Source organism: Chenopodium album, chromosome 5, assembly GCF_948465745.1.
Source record: "Chenopodium album chromosome 5, dcCheAlbu1.1, whole genome shotgun sequence".
Taxonomy (NCBI): Eukaryota; Viridiplantae; Streptophyta; class Magnoliopsida; order Caryophyllales; family Amaranthaceae; genus Chenopodium; species Chenopodium album.
Genome location: NC_137838.1, coordinates 76,319,383 through 76,326,456, shown reverse-complemented (window position 1 = coordinate 76,326,456; position 7,074 = coordinate 76,319,383).

Sequence of the window (7,074 nt, the reverse complement as noted above, 5' to 3'; positions counted from 1 at the left end):
TAGGTTTTTTATTTTTATTTATTTTTTTAAATAATACCAAACTTTCAAGGTTTTAATCATCACCTATATCATACATATAATTAAAAACTAGTGTGTGGTCTAAGCAATGTGTTAAGTTACTACTTTGAATATACGTAGTATATATATTTTGTTTAAATGGATAAGTAAAAGCTGACTTTATTGTTATTATTATTATTATTATTATTATTATTTGGAAATATTTTGGCTTTTACCATGGCTAATTAAGACTTGACAAGTATCTATTAACTATTACTAAAACAAAATATTGCTGATATCATCTCTCATCAAAACTGTATATGTGTCACTTTCTTATGAAATTTTTCCCGCCTAAAATCGTTGATGATGTCATTTTTTGTGATATTTTTTCTTAAAAGTCTGTAGTTTTTTTTTTCTTTTGTGTGATACTTCCAAACAAACTAAGTAAGTTCTTTCAACAACTTTAATCTAGAAAATCGAAGTATAGTAAATTTGAATAGCAATTGTATTCCTTTCTATTGATTTAAAGATCTATCATTCCCTCTTCTCAGTTCTTTAACACTAATATTCAAACGTCCAGAAATTTTCTAAAATATTCAAACTGTGTTTTATTTTGAAGAAATCTCCTTCCAATAAATTTTGACCGTCCATTTCACCAAAAAAAAAAAAATGTGCCTTTGAAACTAATTAACTTTTCGTCATACATAAATTAATTAACTAATATCACTTCTTTTATCACAATGGGTTGGGGATTTGTAAACATGCTTCATGTATATGGCCTCGATTCATCTAACCTAAATACTCTAATAGTGACTGAAACTTTGTCTACATGATTATACGTACATTATTACACCTAGTTGAAATGCTACATTAGGCTTAGCTAGTATATATCTCAAAATGTTTAAACAATTAAGTTTGAAATGGCTTGCTCCTTCGGTTGTGTTTGTTTATTTGGGGCAAAACATGTGAACCAAAACAAGAAAAGCATGCTTAAAGACCGAAAGAGACCTTGTAGTACTTCATATTTTATAGACTTAGGGTTTGTTCTCTTACGTTGAAATTCAGTTCAGTTTAGTTCAGTTCAGTTCATCTCAGTTCAGTTCAGCTCAGCTCCTAATTACCTTCTCTTATAAAATATTCATTTCATTTTAGTTCAGTTCAGTTCAGTTCAGCTGAGTTCAGTCAATGAGAACATACCCTTATAGTGAGTAGTATAATATAAAATGGAAATATACGAGTATACCATACTCGCCCCCTTTTATTTACTTATTTTTATCTTCATATTTACTATTTATATATACGTGGTAAATGTATACTTTGATCATCTTTGATTATTTACTTAACTAGTTCATCCCAATTAAATTGACATACTTTCTATTTCATGGTATATTAATATTTTATCACCTCTCTTTCTGTACTACAAATATTTTATCTCACTTCACCTCTCATCGTTCAATTAAAAAGTTCATCGACTAAGGGTTTGTTCTCATTGACTGAACTCAGGTGTACTAAACTGAAGTGAACTGAACTGAACTGAACTGAACTGAGCTGAACTGAACTGAACTGAAATGAATATTTTATAAGAGAAGGAAATTAGGAGTTGAACTGAACTGAACTGAGCTGAGCTGAGCTGAACTGAACTGAATTGAACTGAACTGAATTTCAACGTAAGAGAACAGACCCTAACTCTTATTAATTATCACATCTATTTTTCTGTTTAAATATACATAAATTACATAATAGATAAGCCAATGGCAACATTGCCGACATATCTCTTAAAACTCTATGCAAACCTTCCTACAACGTTGAGGATTATATATATATGAGTATAATATAAACATTGTAATGTGAATCTTATTATTTTTATTTCGGTTTAAATGCTTATTAAGTTTTTTTGCTAAACATGGTGACTAAAAATATATTTCTTGCTTAATAATTTTGAAATGCATTAAGAATTTTTTTACTTTTTTTTTTTTTTTTTTAAGGAAGAAACTTAGTTTAAAATTGTGGAACCTCATTTGTTGGTCCAACAATTATCAAGTATCAAGTATACATGGTATATTAGGATATGTTAACAAGTCTCAATTTTTTCCTGAAAAATGCCAGAAAGTTTAACAATGACTTCTCATTATTAATATATTCCTCTTTTTAAATTTTATGGTTTGGGTGGAGCTTTGTGCAAAAAGAAATAAAGCTAAAAAAACAAAAAATTCTGATTCTTTGATACCCATCGTTCCTCCACTCGATTGATGCACAAAGGATTAAAGTTATTATAAACTAAAAGGTGTCCCAAAATGAAAAAAGGTCTAACATATGATATAATGTTTGATACAATAAAATAATAATAATAAGATATGTGGTATGAATGTATGATAATACTAGACCTAATTTAAAGACAAAATTAAGATAATATTAACCTCAAATTTCAAAATACTTACATTATTATTTATTTATTTATTTTCACAATGTTCATCAGTGAACTATAATGCATATCTTTGACAATGTAACAATAATACTACATCCGTTACATATTATGTGCAACGATTAGACATTTTTCCTCTCTATTTCATGTCAAATCTTTGCAAATAATATGTAACGGAGGTAGTATAACAAAACAATGTATTTTTATATTATCTATTATGATTAATCAAACAAAAACTTGTATAATTATTTTGAAGTTTGTATAGTAACATTCGATCAACACTAGATTATGTCATTGTCTTCTTGTAAATACATGTGGGATAGATAATGAGAAAAAGATCGATAGTGATGTGTTAGTGAAAAGACTGCTTAATGTTAGGAGTTAGGATACAAAATTCCACTTCATAAGAGTAAAATTTTACTCCATAAATTTCTTAAAGTGTACAATAACAGTAAGGTTGAGTGTTTGGAACTCTTTCTAATTCAATTAGCCCAACTACAACACACTTGTTGTGATTCAACACCTAAACATATATTAATCAACATTTATAACCTCCATTATTATCATTATTACAAACCATTTCCATATGTTTTTAATTTTTAATTTAAGCAATATATATTAGTGGATACTAGAAAAGGGTGGGTACGAATTTTATAATATGACTAGAAAATAAAATCAAGAAATCAAAAATAAAAATTATGGAAAATGAGCATGAAAGAACATGGGGTACAGGTGTTTCCAAGACAATGCTAAGTATATCTTGACAAAAAGGACATTATCGACTATTTGGTGGTCAAATGTTGGTTAAGACCCTAAATTGATTTTTTTAATTATTAAAATGGGGAGAATCCTATGGTAATGAAAGCCCCAATCACGATGCATGGCCAGTTCATTCTTTTTTGACAGTTTTTTTTTGCAGTCTTTTTTATTTTATTGATTTAAATTTTTAATACTTTTGTTTGAGGCATGTTTGGTGTTAGCGTTTGAGGTACCGATTAGTGTTTTCACCTGTATTTACCAAACACCAAACACTACTAGAAAAATTTTGAAAGCGTTTGGCTAGGCAACGATTCTAGTACGATTAGCAATAGAGGTAGTGTTTAGATAGTTTTTTATCAAACGTTAAAAATAATAGCGTTTAAAAGTAGTGGGTAACGATTGACAAATATTTTTATAACTTTTTATACAAATATTTATATGAATTTTGATATATTTTAGTATTGCAACCGCTACTTTTGCCAAACACTTATACTATCAATCGTTACCTTGACAGCTTAACTCTACCCACTACTCGTTACCTTAACAGTTACTCGATACTCGACCGCTAAAAGCTACCTGCTATCGCTACTTTTGCCGAACAGGACCTACGGTTCTAAGACTTAGGCCTTGTTTGGTACAGAGTAACTAGCTGATATCTGATTGTATTAACTATTTTGAATATTTAGTTATATTAGTTGGTCTGACTAACTAGTTGTGTGAAAGTGTTTGATAAATACTTGTTAATTGTTAGCTGTTTTAGTGCATTAATAGCCAAAATCCAATTATTCAATAAGTTAATTTTAGAAAGCTTTTATAATAAGTTTTTTGAGCTTAAAATCTCTTTTAATATGCTATTTACCAAACACAAACACCTAAATTAATTTTTTAAACTAGTCAAACATTTAGTAGGGTTTAATAAGCTAAAAGCTCTTTAAAAAGCTCTTTATCAAACAAGATCTTCGTTTGACTATCACGTATCACGTATGGCTATGCAAAATTTTAAATGTTTCACCAATAATAATAGTTGCAAATCATACATTGTGCTAATTCTTACTTCATACTTTGTATAGACTATAGAGCATGAAAATCATCCAAACTAATGTATATGATTAATATGAATAGTGCAAAGTATATGTAACCAGATCAATTTTTTTTTTTTTAAAAAGAAAATAAATATGTGTAAGTGGGAGTATGATTTTCTGCCTTGAGCCCTTGGCTTTTGTCAGTTTTGTGTGTTCCCACATTATACAAAATCCTACCATCCTACGCAAAAATGCCTAACATTATGCACACTCTTTCACGTCTAAAAGCTGCTCTTTGTCATAACCCACATATACCTAAAAGGTTAATCTTTGGAATAATAATGGTGTGATTAGAGCAATATTATTTAGTGGGTGTACGCTAATTTTAGTAGGTAATTTATCGGTATTTGGGGATAATAATTCCAGATTTATGATCTAATAATTTTGTTTGTAATTGATTTTATGCAACTTTTATACACAACAACTTACCCTACCTCATAAATCATCATAGATCATACATAAACTAAGTTTTCATCAATCAAAATCTACCAATATTAAGGGTCTTTCCACTTTAACTTAATTTCAGTTCAGTTCAATAAATGTGAACAGACCCTAAGTTATTTGCATGAGAATTAAGATTGTTCTAATTGGTTGGTGATTTTATTACGGAGTATGAGCCAAAACTAGTTAATATTATCTACATTTTTACAATAACTTCAAAAATGTGAAATTCTTAGAGCCGTGTACTACATAGATGACTAGATGAATTGGTAGTGTGACAAAGCCCTTTTTTTCTCCCATTCTTACGTTTTCCTTGGTTGTATATTGTATTATTAAGGCCTATTGTTAGGTAAGCCACTAGTAGTGGCCTGTTTAAGCTTAATTAATTAATCAATAATCAAGGCATAATAGGCAAAAGGACCATGATTTTGGGGTCATAAACCACCGCCATTATCAAAATATATTTTCCTTTAGCTCTAGACCAGTCTACCTTGATACATGGTTTATTTAATATTAAAAAAAAAAATTTATACTTTAATTATCCTTCAAAAAGAAGTACAAGTATTATACTTCAATTATAAAAAGGGAAAAGAAAACAATGTTGGCCAATTATTCTTGGCAACATTGATCTTCTGACTCCTGTTACTGCCATAGGAATTAAAGTTAATTATACCTATTGGGATTAGAGATTCTCTACTAGTTAAAGTCCCTTTAATTATTCATCTCCAAAATTAGTTAGTACTAGTAATTCTTTTGGTTGTTTTTACCCTTTTACCATTTGGACTTTTACTAATAATCACACACTCTCTTTTAATCACGTTTAGTGATTTTTTATAGTTTCACTGTTTTTTTTTTTATTATTATTTTTTTTTATGTTTGAAATATTGTGCATTATTAGTGCTAGAATATATAATCTTATTCGTTGGGTTAATCATTAGTTTAAGATTTTGGTTAAGTTGGTTTTTTTAATATGATATCTTGAACCAGCGTGACAAAAAAAATTAAGTGAAATATTCAGCACTGGATATGGTAGAATCCACCGTGCTGCATTTACACTTCAAACCCAATGAACTATCATATGAGGGGGTGTGCTGGAATATATAACCATTAGTCTTTTATGCACGAGGATTTTTTAATGCATGCTTTATTCTTAAAATGACTAGTGAAGCAGTTTTTGTGAAAACACCTTAGCTAAGGGGTGACAATGATAGATTTAACAATTATTATATCCAAATGAGTTTAATTAACTGAATTTTGAGGTACGAACATCATCAACATTAATATAAAAATAGTATTAAAAACCATTAATATATTGGCTGACCATAATTTAATTTAAAATAATTTTTGAAGAAATTTTACATCTTTCTTTCTCTTTCATTTGCTATTGAATTCAATTTGAAATGATTTTGATTTTAAAAATTAACTGGTTTTATTATATTGAAAATTTGTTTTTGAATATAATTTAAGCAATTGATTGTTAAAAAAATAATATCAATGATCAAATATGTGTGATGAGCATGAATATAAAAATAAAATTAAAAAAAAAAACCGAAAAAGGTGTATAGGAAAAATTATAGATATATGAGGTATTGTTAAAATTTACTAAAAGATAATTAAAGATTATGAGGTATTGTTAAAATTTACTAAAAGATAATTAAAGATAGTAATGATACATTATGTGTAAATCTTAAAAGTATAAAGTTAATAGCCCATTTTTACTCAATCTTCATCAATAAATTGTTTAATTGTGGAAAGCAACATATTCTAGAAGCATAACCTTTCCTTTTGGCCTTACTTTGAGAACAGTCTTGGAGGTTAAATGATTGTCAACTGAATTATGAAGACATTTAGTATACCATTTGGCTAAATTCTAAGCAAGTAATCATATTGGACCTTTTCATCATTAGTCTTATACTAGGTTAAGTCCCGTGCCATGCACGGTAATAGTTAAACTTTATAACGAAAATTATAAAGAATGATGTTAAGTTAACAATAATTTACCAAAAAAAAATATTTGTAACAAAATAATACGGTGTAGTCTTTAATTAAGGATATTGATGGTTAAAGTTGTGTATCGACAAATGTGCAAATCCAACTATAACATATAAAAAACGGAGGAGTATAATATAATAAAATAATTTTGTTTGGTTGTTTTTTTTTTTTTTTTGAAAGAATTTTGTTTGGTTGTTCTTATAAACGTTATGCAAAATTTTATGATTTATACAAAGTATGCTACCAAAATATTTTTTTTTCTATTTTTAATTAAAATAAATTTTAAGTTGGAGGAAAAAAATTGATAACATTATAATAATCTTGGATAATGATATACAAAGTATTTCAATACCTTAATTTTAATCTATGTTACTATATTTG